This window comes from Osmia bicornis, chromosome 2, assembly GCF_907164935.1.
Source record: "Osmia bicornis bicornis chromosome 2, iOsmBic2.1, whole genome shotgun sequence".
Lineage (NCBI taxonomy): Eukaryota > Metazoa > Arthropoda > Insecta > Hymenoptera > Megachilidae > Osmia > Osmia bicornis.
The window spans coordinates 7,296,825-7,316,122 of record NC_060217.1 but is presented as its reverse complement, the minus strand read 5'-3'; the positions used below and the strand labels follow the sequence as shown (position 1 = coordinate 7,316,122).

General features: G+C 33.4%; 1 protein-coding gene and 1 non-coding gene across 2 annotated transcripts in view; one reads left to right on the top strand and one right to left on the bottom strand.

Annotated features, from left to right (window-relative positions):
• Positions 1–19,298, top strand: part of LOC114876116 (limbic system-associated membrane protein-like) — a 139,823-nt gene that overhangs the window by 20,153 nt on the left and 100,372 nt on the right. The gene's annotated exons all lie outside the window — the stretch shown is intronic.
• LOC114876126 lies at positions 14,067–14,228 on the bottom strand. Its single transcript, XR_003789337.1, has one exon. It is a non-coding gene; the product is annotated as a U1 spliceosomal RNA (small nuclear RNA).

Sequence of the window (19,298 nt, the reverse complement as noted above, 5' to 3'; positions counted from 1 at the left end):
GAACTTTGAAACTGGAAATCTTTTTGTTCACTCGTAAAATAATTTAGATAACATTTTCATGGAAACAGAGATTTCTCGTTCAGCAATGAATATCATTAACATATTTTCTTCAAAATAGGTGAAGATCTTTTCAACTAATATAAAATTTTTAATAAAGTAGGATATTGTACAAATGAATTGACTAGGTTTTAATTTGTATTTTGTTTAAAAAGGTACAAACGATCTATTATTCTATTATTAACATATTTCACGAGTTTTTAAATATTACACCCTAATATGTTTTTACATAGAAAATACAAAAATACTTTTTAAACCAAATATGATAGCAGCAAATATTTTTTATAATTTAACGAAGATTGGAATGGCACATCGTGTCAATATCTATTTGGTTCCCGTCCGATTGGTATTGATTGGTATCTTTTCAAGGGTCATTGGTATTGAAAATTGATATTGACTATTCGAGATTTCCATACCTTTCTGTACTTAGGTTACGAATTGTTTGAGTATCATCAGTATGTATCGTATCAATCCCCTTACCTGTGGTGAAGCACCAATGATGGTATTCAACACCAGCACGGCCACTCGACGTTCCATTTTGATTACCATTGTTTACATCTCACCATACACAAAGCTACTTATATGTATATTTCGATTTCTAACCTTTTGTATTACCTTTTCTTTTGTATATTTTAGTATTACTGCATATATTTTTATTTTGCATATTACCACAGTGATATATCGTTAAATGACTATAATTTTATATTTCTATATTGCTTAATTTATAAAGCCTTATATTGTGATATTCTTAAATTCTGACCTAGCCACATTACTATACTTTGCGGTTGCTATATTACTGCAATATTATCGTGTAATTGTGTGGTAGGTTAGCTATAAGATTAATGAGTATACTTAGCTATATACTATATGTACTCTCGTGACCAACTGATTACATCAAGAAAATAGAACACTTGCAGAAACCTTGAATTTGATGGAAAGAAAATAAATTCTATCAATATCTAAGCTATAAGTAGACTACAGGAATTTATCCAAATTTATATATACATTTTTTAAGATACTCATTTTTATTTCCAGTTTTTACACATTTATCATACTGATCCTTTATATGTGACAGAGGATTTACATGTGTTTTGCATACTTTCATATGTAATAAATGCTAGCCATAAGTTTCATAAACAAAAACGTATAAAACATATAATAAAAATGTCGACCATAAATTACACGCGATCGCATAACGAATGAGACAATTGTAATCGTACAATGCAGTTAAACTTGTCGTTGACAAAAAGATTGAAAAATGACCAAAATTTCATTTAATGGGATAGATAGTTCGCCCGTCCTCTGGTCTTCGTTTCCAGGTAATTCGTATCGGAGAAATTCTCCGGCGAAACTGCCCGAACATGATGCAGCAGTTGATGCAATAGTTTATTAAAAGTTGAAATTGGTTGATGTTCGCCTCGCTCGATTTTCCTTCGAAATAATTCCTACACCGCACGAACCGCCAACCGATCGATCACCGGGCGACCAGGTAAACCCACAACTCATCCTGCAATTATTGTTCCCGATGCCAATAATATCGACACTGAGCGTCGTCAACAGAGAACGAAAAAAGAAGCAGGGGGGGTTGTTCGAGAAAAATAGCGGAAGTTTTCAAGAAAGTTAGTCGCGGTAGATACGGGGACGTTCCTTAACGTGTCGACGTAGCTGGCACGAAGGAAAACCGATTACGCGTTTTATCAGGTTTCAAGGTGCACGCCAGGAAACCTCGTTTTGATCTATATCATCGCAAGCAAATTTGGCTATCGCTTATAACCTCGGCTCATTCAGCCTACTTTTGCATAATGCGATTTTTTCATTTTCTCCCACCGTGAAACGAGCTTTCGTGTAAGAAGTTTTTTCGTATCAATTAGAAGACAAACTTTAAATCAAGATCTTGGCCAGCGTTACTAGATTAGGTGATTTATCGCAATTAGGGCGATTTTTCTACTGAAATTGAGATGATTTTATTTAAGAAATCGCAGCTTGCAAATCAGACGATTTCGAATGTTCTAGGCATCGATTTTTTTCTTATTCATTAATCTTTACCTTTGATAGCAGAGTTTGCAAAGTTTATGAAAGGTACTTTAGAACAGAATGATTTTTCGAAATTGGTCCTAACAACTTCAGTTTTTTTTTTTTTTAAGTTTTAAGAATCAGTTCGTTAAATGACGTGTTTTCTTCATTTCGAAAAAATTGCAAATAAAATAATGAAGAGTCTGCAATGAATATTAAAAAAAGTATCTTTGTAGAATTCTCGTATGACGAAAAGTTAATAGTGAATTTTATGTATGAAAGCTGCGTTTCTATTGTAAAACCAGGGGGTAGTGGGATAATGATATGGAGGTCTTCGAGTTCGTCTGGTGCAGATTTTATTTTCATTGAAAATACCATGAGCAAATACGGTTACTTGATTATTTTAAAAAGGTGCAGGGAAATTAAATTTAGAACAAAGTTACTATTTTCAATACGACAATGATTCCAAATCTCTCATAGCAGGTTTTGATGCCATTTTTTACTTTCAAGGTGCTATAAAATACTCTAACTGCTAGTCATTCTGTATTTATTTTAATTAATTTAATATCCGAGTATATTCCCTTCTTAGAAAATTATGTTGAATTAAAAGCTTGATTTTCTGAATAGTTAGCCAAATATTAGTCCACAACTGTTTAAAGGGGTAGCCAGTTTCTGTACACAATACAAGCCTAGCAAATTTGAAAGTTACTTATATAAGGAACGTATATGGTTTGGAATCGAATCGCGATGGCAATAAACGAAGTAGACGTTCCAGCTCGTTGTTATTTGTTTCTGGCGCACTCGTTTCTGATTGCGAATGGATAACGTGAAAGCCAGCTCCGAGTGAGCAATCCTAGAAACTAGTGGAGATTACTCCGTGACAATTAAACGGGGAAAAACTACGGCAATTAAAAGCGACCACTACCGTATGTACAGTTGGTTACAAAAGTAATTGACCATAGGAATTGGAGGAGACATTTATTTTAACGTATAAATTCGAACTACCATAAGATATAATAATCTAGCGGAGACAAAAAATCGATAAATAGTTCGTTTTTACGGGGTTTGATCACTGCAACCAAATACAATTTTTAGTCATTTATTTCACTTTTTTTGGATCAAAATTTTTCAATCAAAATTGTAACATGTACGAATAATACGAATTGTTTTTTTTTACTTCTTAATTCTTATTTGATTATCTTCTTACAAAAAAAATGAACTTTTAGCTTCAAAATTTTATCAGTTTGTTATTTTCCAATGAAGCAAACAGAATAGGAGAATAGATAACTTTGATTACATTCTGAACTAACTTGAAATCGATTCACGCTCGAGACAATCTATACAGTTTAATATTGGCAAATAGAGAAGTTAGGCCAAATAATAGAAACACTTGTTATGTATACACGATTCTACTATCAACATATTGAATTTTAGTAAAAGCAATGTAAATTAGTTTCATATATAATGAAACAACAATTAAAAAATAAAAATACAAAAGAAAAGAACATCTCCGCTGTGACATACCGTGTATACATGATTTTGTTCTATACGCAAACATTTATATTGAGCTAACTGAAAAATTAGGTGTCCGGGAGGTGAGAAATTCGGCTGGTAGGAGACGGTTAGTAGGTAAGTAAGTAAATAGCCCTGGTAAGCTATTCACCTTCCTGTCCTTACTGCTGGCACACGTAAGTATGTAATACTTGTCCAAGTTCTTTCCCGCTCGGTATACACTGGGTTAGTAGCTGTCTTGCAGAAGTAACTAACCCCTTTAGTACGCCAATGTAAAGCCGGCATTACGCGGGAGGACAGGAGGGTATCATTCTTCCGAGACCGAAGACGAAGCGGCGGGGAGGCTGCTTCCTTTACGATTCCCCTCAACCGAAGGAAGCCTACACTGCACGCGAACAGTACTTACATATGCACGTTTGTTACAATGTAGCGTTAGAAGCGAATGGTTATCGTTCGCAGTCGACGTAGAAACAGAAGAATTCCGATGACACTCGGAGACACTTGAGTTACACTTGCTGCAGGTACGACAATGGCCACCATGCCGCGTTGCACGAATTCAATGACTGCGCGCTGCATTCTCACGTGCTACAGCCAGCAAACTACACACAGCCGTCTACGAAAGCCGTGTTTCCACCTGCTACGGTAGTTTCATTAAATGGAATGCATATTTATGGAGTCACTGGTCGGCGAGTAGAGGTTGGTAAATTCGAGGGATACGGCCGGTGACTCGTGGAGAGTCGAAAAGGGTGAAAAAAAAAAAAAAGAGGGAAGGAAAGAGATTATGGCAGCACCGCCCTCAATGTGTCTGGCTGCACCGTCAGGCGTTACAAATCTCAATGGCATGCTATGTACTCCGATTGCCAGCGCGTGCCTTTTGATTTCAAACTTTTCAACGAGCCAGGGCTCACAGGGATTTTTATCGGCTACCGAGGAGGGTAAAAGGGCCGCGTGTACACGTGCGAGTGTCACGCTTCAACGCTTGTCCTGATTATCGCTGTATTTTGTTCTCTTCTAATGGATGGATTCCTCCAGTTATCGTGATTACACGTTCATGTTAACGATATGAACTTGACGAGGAAAAATCGAAGCGTACAATGAATTAAAACAGAGTAAACGAGCATCAGACCTGATCGTATAATATTTTTCAGCGACGATTTATTTGTTACAAAATAGTACGTTTATACAATTTTGTACTTCTAAGATACAATATTTGATATATTGGAAATTGAAATTTTTCAGAACATAGCATGCTACAGAATTGTCTCGGAATTGTTATGACAGAAATGGTAATGCAAATGGAAACAGATACCTAATCTACCCACTTGACATTTTTTTGCCTCCTTTCAATATTCTCTCGTATGACATTACCACGAATAAGACCATTGTTACGAAGACAACTCTGGCCTACACAGTCACAATGTACTTTCATAGGTAAAGCAATTTTTGAAAGACAACCATAATTAAAATGTTCCTCCTCTAGGTCATACTCGTACACAATGTTTGCTAATTCGGATTTTTGGAACTCCACCCGCTTAGATAAATGGCAGACATGGTCCCGAATCTCGGTCACGTAACTAGCAAATATCACTATACATACTGTATTTAGGGTACTTTTTCTAACTGAACATAGTAGAATATCTCGAAAAGAAACTGAAGTTATAAACAAATATTTTTACAAAAATTTGTTTGCTAGGATGGAAGAAATAAGTAATTTATTTTTATGTAACAGTGTAAAATCTTGTAAAACCACGAAATTAGCTTGTTACACGTAACACACTTTCGGCTGTGTAAGCTCCACGTAACTGTGCCAGTAATGCAAGCGAGACTGTTCGTTAGGAAAATTCTCGTTTACACTTGCCAGTGTATTTAACTTGGCTTCTTCTTGATATTTCTTCACCGTGTCCTCCGTTGTTAACACCTTCAACGGCGACGACACATGATACGTGCCATTGGCTGTTCTCTTCAGGATACATTCTCCTGTCGCACTATGCGTCCTACTGTTACTGCGTTACGGAAAGTAGCACGTTTCATTTGCTTTACAAAAAAATAGCACGTTTGTCTTCGTTATCGCAAGACACATCAGGTTTTGTTTTTCAATTTGAAAAGTAGCTCATACTTTGTGGCTTCTAAAGTTTTCTTTTTCTGTTACACTTATTTATAAGTAAATAAATAAAATACAGGTTTAACGTAAGGACCGTACAATTACTTAAAATCATGACGCGGTTTATCGTTTCGATTGCGATCGTATTTTGCTATAAGGTCCCTACTTCATTTGTGGTTTTTCTAATGCTACCTTCTTACTTAGCTTAACAACACCACACAATTTTAAACCGATTTAATTCATTAGTTTAGAATACAACATTTCAGATATTCTTTACGTATTATACATATATGTAATAACAATAGAAATTTTATAGGGCTCCTATTTTTTAAATATAAACTTTAAACTTTAATTAACCTTATTAAAGCTACATAATTTAAATAATTAAAAATGATCTAAACATGTCAGGATTCTAAGACTTTTGAATGGCGGTGTACGTGCTGCGCTACTGCCATTTTTAATGTATTGACGAGCTGCAGTGTTCCAAATGAACATTTACAAGGTTTATAGGGAGCTTCGAACTATTCGCGTTAAATCAGTAGGTTACATTCCAGGAAGATAATCTAGATCGTCGCTGCTATAGTTAACTACTTTCTGTAGGTTTTACTAAGAAATCGTGGTATCCCGGTTACATACACTATTGCCTGATCGATGATTCAGCAATTTTCTGGTAAAAGTTCGCTAATCAGACATGTAACATGATCTGAATGTTAAAATATTTCCTCTTTTAATGACCTATCCTTTAGTTCATTCGTCATCGATTACTGGAAATAAATTACTTCGAAACGAACTTTGGACAAACTCCAACCGAGTAATTCTATTATAGAAACCAGCGGGAGGTGACTCCACGACAATTAAGCGGGTAGAAACTGTGATAATTAAGCCAAAATCACTATATTTAGAGGAAACTCGTTCCCCGCAACAGTAATGCTTGTTTAAACGATGTAGAATCCCCAGGATTGTTCGTGTTATCTACTATTCGTGATCAACGATCAAACTCATCTTCAATTGAATCGAGGGAAACAAAATATTTTCGTTAGCTCTACTTTTATCTTTTTTCAAGCATTACAAAAGACAATTTAATAATAATTCGACGAACGATAATTCACCCCTTCTGCTATGATTTTTTCGATAGTTGCGTCAGTCAGAGCTAACTATTCATTGCTTGAATTTTAACGCAAATAAAGAAAATTGAAATATCATGCAACGATCAAATTATAATTATAATTTAACTTAAAATTTAACCATACTAAAAGTGCGAACCAAATTTGAAACATTTGAATTGTAAGTTACGTCACGAGGGTTAATTTCAAAGGGTTAATTTGAAAACGTATTTCCAGTTATACAACCCCTAAACGATCTAATGCAAATTTAGTAAAATCTATTTGAATTCCTGCAATAGAGAATTGCATTAACCGAACAGCATCATCGCTACATGATTTTCCAGACAGAAATTTTAACCGTTCCGTGACAGAATTGTTACAGGAGATAGCAAGTAAATGTTCTACTCCAGTGTCTCTTGCAACAGGCGGTTGATAAACATTGAAGATATGGTGTCTTGTGAGTGACGGCTTCCCAACTAGCTGACTCAGATTTTAATGAGCTTTTGCATATTAATAAATCGTGTTACAACAGGTCTTCATATATATGGTTTTGGGCGTGGATGATCAATACCTTAAAACATATTTGCATATATTTTGCAAAAAAAACATTCATTATCATCTTATAAATACATGACTAATTCATTAAAAATTATCTATCGTATGATTGTATACACTCACGATCAAATCAGGCTTCCAGAATGAAAATGGTAATAGAGAGCAAGTAGGAATTTTCAAAGTCGTAATTTTAACAATATTAATATTAAAAGTGATTTAAAAACAATAATGTATATTTTAATAAATAAATATTACAAAATTTAGTTATGAATTACAAAGTAAATATTAATTCAAATTTTCCCACGTAAACGTTTATACGCAAGTGGTGGGGAGTCGTATACCTATACATACAGGGAGATTCTCTCGTTAGTGTACTCAAAGGAAATGCCACACCAGAATGAATGGATCCAAGCCCTTTTCTGTCATCGGTATCTCGACGGGGGTGCATACTGCAGTTGTGTGCGTGAAAATGTTTGTAACGAGAAGGAAAGTCCCATTTAAACGTTTCCATCTCGTTACACACATTTTCACGCACACAGGTGCAGAATGCACCCCCGTCGAGATATCGATGACAGAAAAGGGCTTGGGCCCATTCATACTGGTATAGGACCTCCACCCATACATCACCATCTTTGGGATCGCCTACAAAGAAGGGCGAGAACCTGGGACATTACAATTTTATTCCTGGGAAATTCTGATTTTATCGCCAGCGTGTACTGATCATACTTGATAATAAAGTAGACTCATTAAACCTCGGACGGTGCACCGTGGAGAGAGTTCCAATTTTAATTTAATTTCGTATTTCATATAATTTTCCATTCTCTAAATTTAAAAAATTATTTTTTCCAACATATGAAACTCTTTTGTTTAAAAATGATAGATTTAACTTTACTACGCTTTTTAGGATTAATTTAAATTATTCTCGTATTTTAAAACGATTCGAACTGAGTCAGCATTGTTTAAATCAACTAATTGTGCTGATCAAAGAGGGATAATAAAAAAAAAAAACAGAAAAAGGAATTCTTAAAATCCCTTAGCGTTCCTTTATTTTTGTCCATCCGCTTTGTATACATATTTCACGTTGGAATTAAAGATTTCATTTAACGCTGAGTACGAACGATCAATGCAGAGATTGTGCCAGGTTAACGCCAAAAAACTTCTTTTTTACCAGTAATTCGAACTATACAGAGAAAATATGTTTTGTTTGAATACGCGCCTCGGGATTGCAGAGGCTCGCCGTTTTTTATTCTCTGTTCGTGCATGCATTGATGCAAATGGCCTTCTGTAACTGGCATTGTTAATTCGTTTATATCCTATTTGCTCGGACGAGATTACTTTGACTCGGACCGGAAAACGCCTAACGAAGCAATACGCGTGTTCATCGTACGATTCCTCCTACTTCCGCTTTCGCTCTGTGTGTCATCGTTTAAAACGATTTGTCGAATCGATTTCATTGACCAGTGAATTCCTTCCTATTAACGCGAACAGCTACACTTTCCAGCACTTTGTTACCGAAACATCCGTGGACAGAAGAACAAATTTCGAAATGTAATAATTCATTTGAAGTATAGGTATGCGACTGTTTTGTACAAGAAAGAATAGAGAATGTAATTTTTTTATTTTTTCGGTTTTAACTTTTTGTTTCGAAGTGGCACCAGTTTGTTATTTTTCAATCAATTAGAAAAATTCTACGCCGGACGATAGACAATCTAGATTTATTTAATATTCTCTTGTTCAAACTTTGTCGTAGAAATCTTCTCACCAAAGATTACATACATACTTTTTAACTATTCGTGCTGTTTTAAAAAAGCAAAAATTGTAAAAACTATTATATTAGTAATGTAGGGTAACAAATGGAAAGCTTGAAATCTGAAATTTTTTAAATTAACTTTTTTTTTAATGCTTCGAATTTCAAGATGTCTTTTTTCACTATGACAGTCAGCGTGTTATCGTCTTTGTCATATTATTTACCGTTTATTTACTGTCAGTTGTAGTTAGTTAGGCAAAGCACTCAAACATAGCACTCATACCTACGAAGCGCGTTCCTCTCGTTGAAGTACAGAGAATTAAGGTAATCTAGGATGATTCGACGAGAGTAGCTATCATATGTCAGGTAATACGTATGCACCTGCTTTCTATGGAAGACTCATAAACTAGTCTAGTTTACAGACACTTCTGTGCACGAGTACGCGTTGAATGCAGTGCATGACTAATGCAAGTATGTAATTAAAACTTTCCTCGTAATTCCTAGTACGTAAAACTTCGCGCAGCTAAAACAAGAGAAAATTTAAACACGTTTATACATATCAGCGAACGCGGAATATTGTATTCGAGAGCCAGTCGAGTGGCAAATTATCTAAAAGGATTCCGGTTCTGATGCCTTTAATTTTATCCATACGTATCAATTCTATCGATTAATTAATACAAGCATTTTTTGGAAGTGATTAAACTACCTGAAAGTCTTGTCTACAAAAAATTGTTAAATATTTATATCAAAATTTATTAAATCTTAGCAGTTCAGTTTTTTAAAAATCCATCACTTTTGATATTTAAATTTATTTTCAAATTTCAAAATAGAATTACATTATTTTTAATCATTTCGCTACGGTTCATTCTGCCGGAAACTGTACCCGCACATTTTTATATTAAATCATCAAACTCAATTTCCGAGATTTTATTTGCAATGCGAAATATTTGGCCATACAAAAATTTCAATTGCATGTTCACTATTTTAAAATGTAAACGCTGCGTTAATCGTTCTCAGGTAGAGAAAGGGTTAATGGACGTTCAGAACCGTAACCTTTAATAAAAACTAAGCCTGAAATACCTTTCTCTACATCACACATGGTCAGTCATTAATTGAGAGGATACAAAGAGTTTCGTGACTGGCTGTGTACACGGCGTTCGTAACGAAAGAATTAAAGCGTATCAGTACTATCGAAGCGTGTAACGCGTGCGTTATTAAATCCATCTTAGGTCGGCGTCATTAGCCCGAAAAGAGCTCGATTCTAAGAAGCGGCCAGAAATCGTTGAGTTAATATTGGCATCGGTGTGTTCGGCAGGTAAGAAAGGGACGGCGTCGTGTTATATGCAATACGGACGTCATGCAACGGTGCACACGCGAGCAGAAAACTCTCGTGCAACAACATACCAGCCACTTTACGCTCCTCTACGCGCCAACCACCGCGTTTCTTTACGTTCGCCTGTCGAAGGTGTTGTTTAAAAAACCCCGGCTCTTCGTGTACGTGCAAGTGAACCGCTCGATAAAAATGATTACTTCGAACGTAAGATGTCTGAAAGAAAAAGGAAACAAGGGACGTACATCGTGAAAATGTCAAATATCTATGATAAAAGAAATCGAAAAGTCCTTGAGTCTTTGCTCGATGATCTTAATTTTGATCCGCACTGTACTCAACTTGACCCGGTACACGGTAGGCGAACATGTAGTTAACCGCAAACTCTTCAACAACCAATTCGCATGAACTTTCATCGTTGTAGAAAGGGGGGTGAACTAGCGGGGCGAAGCAGGGCGGTTGTTTCGTCGCAAATCATAGGTGTTGCGACGAGCGGGCGCACGATCTGATCGACGATTTCTTTGTAAACTACCGTTGTCGCCACGAAGACTCATTATGTTCGACCACGGCAATACAATATGCATGTTATATTTAGAATTCCGAACCCTCCTTTCAACCCCTGTCGCTATGAAGAAGGCTCGAGGATTCATGGAAGGACCGGTTAACGACGTGACCGTAACTTAGCGTGCCTTGAAATTCTGATATTTTATATTAACACCTTGATTGTCGTGCCGAAGCTGTTGAAAGTTTTATTGAAAAGTATTTTTATTTTGAATAAAGCTTGTGTTATTTCGTTACATCTATTGATCATAATTTCAAGTATCTAATATAAGTGTTTCTCTAATTAGATAAACCAAAGAATTTATTTTTACAACAATTGTTTATCGTCAATTTGCTATGTTAAGTATCTATATGATACCACCTCAGATTGGCAATGTTCTCTAAATTGAAGATCTTTAACAGACTTCTTCAAAAGCAACATTTTTTGTACATTTTGCATAATTAAATGAATGGATGAACGTTTCCACAGTGAAAATCAATAGTGCTAATCAACGTCAAACATAAAAAATTGAATGTATTATGTGCTTCAATTGCTCTCATATGTTATTCAGCAAATTACGATCGATTGATATTATATAAAAGAAGGAATATTATAGAATAATAAATAATTGATCATATTATCGTGTTTCCACTTAAAAATCGTTTCTTCGTTCCAAATTTTTTTGCTTTAAATACAGAAGCTATTTGGGAATACCATGCATTACATCTTTTCCATTAATACATATGTAAATATGGTAATATATTGTTTATTTTAACCAATGTATCTCTTTATGGATTGTACAAAAACATTCGTGAGTGACTGTAATTGTTAATTAGAGGAAAATCATGAGACCATCTACATTCTTCATATTTACACATTTTTAAGCAATCAAAAATTAAAGTACCAATATTCTTTCCTAATTATCCTGTACAAATAATCAGACTATCAATATACCTGGTAATCAATTTGATTACTAAATTTAATTAAGGTTAATACAAGCTACATCATTATCACTATTCTTATTAATTATTTTTTATCCTGCCTTCTCGTTAAACATCACGTGAAAACATTAATTTATTTTATCGACGTATCGCACTTTCGCAACTACTACCCCCGTTGCCTCGAAACATGAAACAATGTTCAATTAAATGTCCAGCACAATCGAAATCCAATACACTGGCTAACATTTATTTGCACACACGTATTTATCAATATGTTGGAATTAGTGGTTTGCTCGGTTATTTTCATGGTGTAACCAGGAATGGTAGGTCACGTGCGAACTAACCTGATATTTGCATCATTTTTACCAAAAATGATTCTCTTGCAAAGAGAACGTTATCTTTTATATCAGTTGCCTTTATTTGTTAATAATTTTCTTACCATAAAAAGCTGTATTTTTTGTTTAATTTTTCTTAGTTGACAATATTGTAAAAGTCAAACACAATCCCTTTTTCTTTTCTTTCAGACGTTATAGAAATTATTAGAGTAAAATAGAAGCGAGTATATGATTCGACAAAGTCCTGCACCCTCGTTACCGCCCTTTTTCTTCTAAAAAGGCAAAAATTTTTCATTCCTTGTTATTGTTGTTTCCTGTTTCACGTTATTCTGGTTGTATCCGTTCTTTAATATTATTTCTTAGAATCAGTTATACTTGTGGATATTCAGAGATTTCCATAATGGTTTTCATGACAGTTTCCCGCCAAGTCTGTTGCTAAGCGGTTTCCCGCCGAGATTGTTATGCGGTTCTGTTCGGTCGCCAGTAGATCACCATCGCTTATCTCACTGTCACAGCACTGTGCAAACACGTTCGTCTGCCACGAATAATATGAACAATTTCCGTTCTTGTTGCATATTAAGTGACAATTTCATTGAGATCAATATTACGCAAATACCAATCATTAATAATCGAATAATTTGCAGTTAATGAAGCTTATGAAATAAGTAAAATAATATACAAGTAAACACTTTGACTATCGCGTCATCCATGCGTCGATGATTCGTGAATTTTAATAGAAATCTGTCATTTATTTTATATAGGATGATATTACTTATCCAACTGTACATGATTTTATTAAATACTTGAATGTATAGCTAATAGAAGAGCGATGCATGATAAAATCGATATATACTAGATTTATTCAAAATAAAAGAAAGTGGTACTTACAGTAATTTGTTCGTGGCATTCAAAGTGTTAAATTATATTAATATATTTATAGTAATCGCAAGGGAAATATATACAATTTTTCTTTTTCAAATTATTGCATGTAGTGTTACTCAAGTATCACAATTTCAATTCAGACTGAGCCTTCAACGACTCTGCATTTGCCTCAGAGGATTAAACAATTGAACGTATGAGTATACTGCTGATCGCACAACAGTAGGTTCCCTACTGGCAAATTCTTACTACCAAACAATGAGAAGCTGTTCACAGTAGCTCCATCTTGTAGCCATTTACGACATCTTACAGTTTAATAAGCTTATACATGTATTTGTGTATATACCTGAGTATGTATTATGTGTAAGTGGGAGCATCTGCAAGTCACACGAACAGCTGTTCTCTCAACGGTTTAAAATTGCTGTCCACTGGGCCCCTTACAGGTTTCTCCTTATGGATCCATAACCAGGCCGAATGTAGGATCGTTTAGATCCAATATGTATTGTATACTCTTACTATGTAAGAAAATTAGGCTTAAAAGTCAAATAATATTGCTCAACTTTTATCGTTAACACGTTAACTGCCAGGGTAAAAATGAACATTTGTTATAGAACGTATTGAGGCTCTAGTTGCTAAGAAATAGGAATAGTTATTTTTCAAATTTCGAGCTTTCTATTTGCTACCTTACATTTTTGTACAGTAGCAAATATTATGTTAACATTTATATGTTAATAACATCTTTCTGATTTTACTGAAGAAAAATTTACAAGATATTTCTTCAGTGTTGTAAATTTTATCAATTCTTTTCTTCTTTTAGTAGTAAAATTTCATTTTCTTCAGAAAATGATTTTTCATACTTAACCACCATGCCATAGAGTATGGTGGTAGTATGTTACTTTCTATTGCAATTGTTAGAAGTAGAGAGCTGGAAAATTATTTTTCGAATAAGATTATGCCGGGATAGCGCGAACGCAGTCCCGACTACCAAAAATTGTACGCCCGAGATATCCACATTAGGGATATTCGCAAGGGTCAGCTCAACCGTAGTGCAATGGAAGAGCCTCGCCCTGGAGGAACCGCCTTCATGATCACGGTAACCTCTGCGCCAGGTAAGTATGCTTAGCTACCCTCCTCGAGCCTATTTGTAAACCAGAGTGGCGCTCTTACTTGCGAGAGAACGCTGCATTCAAAGCGCACTATAGCGGCGAGCATCTGAACTAAACCTGCTGTACTGCTCCCTACTCCCTACCATCGAGCTCAGCATTTCACTCGAGTAATCATTGTCACATTTTTATTCTTTCTTAATCGAAATAAATAAAATATAGTAACTTGTATATATTATTATTAATCTGACATGATGAGTATTATTTAAATAATTATTATTTGAATTAAATTTGGTATTCTTTTCTATATCTAATTATATTATTTATTTCAAAATTCATATATAGAGTAATATAAATCATTAATATTTTATTGATAATTAAATGATACTATTGTATGTAACATGAGATCTCTTATTTTATGCTCTGTTCTATTTAATAACGAGGAAGTAAATATCAATGGAAAATATAAATTATTTGATGGAGTGTAACTGTAATTTAACAAGGAAAAAAGAATTTAATTCAAAATACATGTGTGTTTTAAATCTGAATGGTGTGCTACAACGATCAAAGGGCACACAGTTAAACGTGTTACAGTTTGCCTAGTTCATGTGCATACGCGTTATGTGGGTGTACGAAGTTGATTAAATCACTTGTCGATATTTGGTCGGCAGAGCGTAATAATTATCGCTCGTTAGCTCATTATGTTATCTGAATTTGTAATCAATATCAGGACAAGACCAAAGGGTTGACGGATTCAGTCTCTCAGTACAACTATCAAATCTCTTCTGCGGTAACGTGCGTTAATTAGTAGTAACTTAAATGGCTAATAAATATAATATACCACGCACGATCAATCATAATTATCGCAATCAGATAAATCAACGTTGAACTACAATTTAAATATTGAAACTGCTTCTCAGGAAATTTTAATTGATTTTGTTAACGAATATTTTAACATCCAATTTATAAATGTGCTGCAAAGGTTTATAAATTTAATATATTTAGTGTTTGATTGGATTTGAAAAAACCATTTTTAACGAGAAATTTATACTATAATGTATTTACAAAAATAGTGCACAAAAAATTAAAAATGAATTACATTAACAATTAAGAGGTATTACAGAATTAGTTAGGAAAACTGTTAGAGAAGAGCAACGGGGTCGTACTTTAATTAAACGCAAATTAAACGACTAATTTATCTAACCAGCTCGGCTAGCCTGCAGCGATGAACAATGGATAAAACGCGAAAAGCATGAAATATGCTCAACTGCGAGGAAGAAATTACACTCGACGTTAAAAACTTGATAAAAGTTCTTAACTAGTCATGTAAACGACAAATTTGCGGATATATAATAAAATATATTGTTTCTTTTAAGAAATTTTGAAAGATTTTCTTTATGCAAATTAATTAAACTTTAAAATTATTGTACTTTCTGCCTTTTAATAAATATTGTGCATCGATATAGTAATTAATCTTTTGAATGGTAGAGGTGGATCTTCGTTTACTTGCAGGGTTTAAATTTAACTTAAAATTATTTCTCGTTTTCACTTTCTAAATTTCAGGTTCAAAAAATTTAGGTTCAAAAAAAGTTTAAATACGAACAGATGTTGCAGAGAAAATAACGTTCTTTTTCAGTTCTTATTGTTTCTATTGTTTCATCCTGTGTGTACTTATTACTTGCAAATTGCAAGGAAAGTGAAGCTACTATCGTCAACAATTACGGAACACTGGTCATTTAGTCGATGCGGAACTGCATATTAAATAAATGTAACACGTTATGGAAACTTGTTCGCTGGTACAGAACAAACAAAAACAAACAACCAAAACACAATGAGTAGTAGGACAAACTTTCGTACGACCAACTAACCTCTTGTAGTGTAGTTGTTTCACTGTCCCAGTGCCCCGTTAGTTTATTTAGTTCGTGTATGGAAAGCTGAATCATTAAAATCGTTTCTATACTTGAAATAACTCTAGTTCCTCTGTTATCTGTTCATTAATACCAGACTAACTGATATATGTATACAATATATCTGAATTAAAAATAAATTGGAATAGTAAAAAGCAAATACAGGTGAAAAATAAACTGGCATATATCAGTGGTCTCGTATAGAAGTTAGGTATACAGGCATATACAGGTCAGGCTAGGTTCTACATGACAAAATAAAACGAAAATATAAAATTTGGAAATCTTTTATAAAAGCTGAGTATATTGAATAAAAGAGTGTGGTATTTTAAAATAGATTCTATATCTCAGTTATAACAGTGTTTATTAATTTAATAAAAATATGTTTAAAATAGATTTTATAAAGCTGTTTTCACAGTTGATATTAAAAAACATTTCATTCAGATTTTGTTCATTTTTCCTATCTTTTGAGGAAATTTTAAAATAGAATAATCACTGATGCCAAAAGCAGTTTGAAAATATATTGTTTTAACACTATTATTTAACAAAATAAATCTGGCACAATAAGTTTATCAAAGAATAGAGAGATGTGATTATTATTAGAGATTCGTTTTAAATGAAACGTTTAATTGCAAACTGTTTTATTCGTATCAATTATGTCTCAATAATCCAATTTGATAGAATTATCGGATTTTTAAAAGTGTTATAAACCGCAGGATTCCTATTGAATACATATCCGGGTTTGCAGATTTGTCGAATAAATAAAGCAGATATCAATTATATCAATTGTTAAGGTATTTGATGTATGAAACGGATGATTTCAAACTTCGCCAAACAGAGTTATAGAACTACGTATGTACACGTATTCGTAATGTTTTTAGAGTGGAAGAGCGCAAGTCAATTGATACCATACGCGTGTAAATGGAAAAATAATATTATAGTCAAAATTAAGTCTTAATTTATTTTCCACTTTTTAATACTGCTCATGTTATCTTATACGGAGTAACCCAAATTATTATTTATAATTTATACAAGGATGTTTCGACAATTAGAAATATTTAAAGAAATAGTTTAAAATTAAAAAATTACAAATGATAAAGAATTTAAATTGTTATTTTTTCCGTTCGAAAGTTAAAAATAGTAAATTGAAAACTCTGTGAAATAATTGTCGTTGAGGTACAATTAATTAAAATTTTCTCATTTACAATAATTAAGTATGTGTTAAGTTCGGTTGAAAATTAGGTCGACTTTGACCGAGAAAATCGAGTTTCGTGCGTTCGATTTTCAGTAAGAGGATATCGAGCACCTGCAGTACGCTCACGTGCGCAAATGTGAAGAATACTTCTCCTGGATACGACCCACGGTATCTCGAATTATGAGACATCCTGAGCGTACGTGGTATAGGTTGGATATACAAGGTGTCTTCGCAGAAGATAATCTTCTTAGGAAGTATTCCCATTTGGAAACATGAATAATACGTGGACTTTATGATCTCTCTCTTGAGCAGAAGGAAATAATGTATAAATTGGCTTTTCTAGGATATATTTATTGATATAACGACATACTTTTCTGAATTTTATTTAAAAATAACAATTCTTCGAGATAGATCCCTATTTTAAAAGAAAACCACCTCAATTCAAAAACATGAGATTTTCTATTATTATGATAACCAATAATACAAATATGGCATATTTTTATGTGGAAGGATATATTAGATAACTGAAATCATGGATATTATGTGAAAACATTCGAAAATATTTCCTAATGAACTTTTCATTATGTTAATGGAGCTAAAATAATTGAAACCCCATAGTTCTGCTTCGATTCTTCAATTCTTAACAAATCACTTGTCAGGTTAGAAGAAATTCTATTAGGAATAAAATGAACTTTTGCACATTCAACTATTTCAGTGACTATCGTAAAACGATGTTCTAGTTTAATGGTTCACCTCACCACTTGATCTTCCACTATTGGAATTTTATTTTTGGTCTGCAATAAGGCTACGTATTTGCGGAAACACGTTCAAAAATTAAGAGCATCGATATAATTGCAATGTAGCTGCAGTTAGTGTCAGTCTTTTTTAAAGTGAATCGAATTTTGCAAGTAGGAAACTTGTACCATTTATCTGATTAAGAATGCATTTTCGTTGCTGGATTTATTTTGTTGCACTTCTTGCAACTCCTAGAACATGAACGTTTCGGCCGAATAGATGGAAAACGGTGTTGGGGTCCATTCTGACCCGTAGTACCTATCTCATGATATGCAGTAGATTGAATATGAAAGAAGAATATAAAACAAATTATAATGAGGAATAATAAAAATAGTGCTTTTATAAAATTATCAAAAACTTGAAAGCTTTTGAAGAAAATAGAGATTGATATAGAACATCACAATCCTTTCAAGCAATTATAACTTTTAACACTGTCTAATTTATGACAGTGAAATGTAAAATTATTAATATAGTTTTAATGTTGTATACCTGTGTTAAAAATTTATTTTAAAATATCAGCTTCATTAATATTAGAATTACAAGTATTGAATATCTTATAAGTTTATGATAATTTTAGAATTTTTCTATTAATTACCAATATTCACAAGTTTTGAAAGTAGACGAAGGGTGTAATGATAAGTCCGACACCATACAAATATATATATAAAAGATTAACAGAATTTAATCTGTAATAACTGTGGTTATTTCCAGATAGTATTTTAAATCTTCTTTTTCCATATCTTTTTTTACAATTTCGTAAATATACCTAATAATACGAAAGCTAACAATGTTTTTAAGAGGGTGCTTACACCCTTATATCCTTATTAGCGTTACTTAAACTACATTTTTGCAAAGTTTCAAGTTTTTCTTTGAATTTTTAAATTACGAAACTTTCCTTAAAAGCAGAGTTTACTCTTCGCATACTTTCATCCCATCCATCAACGTGACGGATATATGAAAAGTACAATTAACTTTTCTCTAAATTTAATTTAATGTTAATCCAATAAATACGCAAAAATAACTTCAAATTTAATTAATTGCTAATTAATTTCAGTCAAAATAAAACAATTAATAATTCGTAATTAATTTCGTCAGCTGCAATGTGCATCTGATGGTCTTTATTATGCGATATATTAGCGAATTCGGTTTCACTTTTGATTTCAGGGCTTGGATAAATACGCATCTGTTTT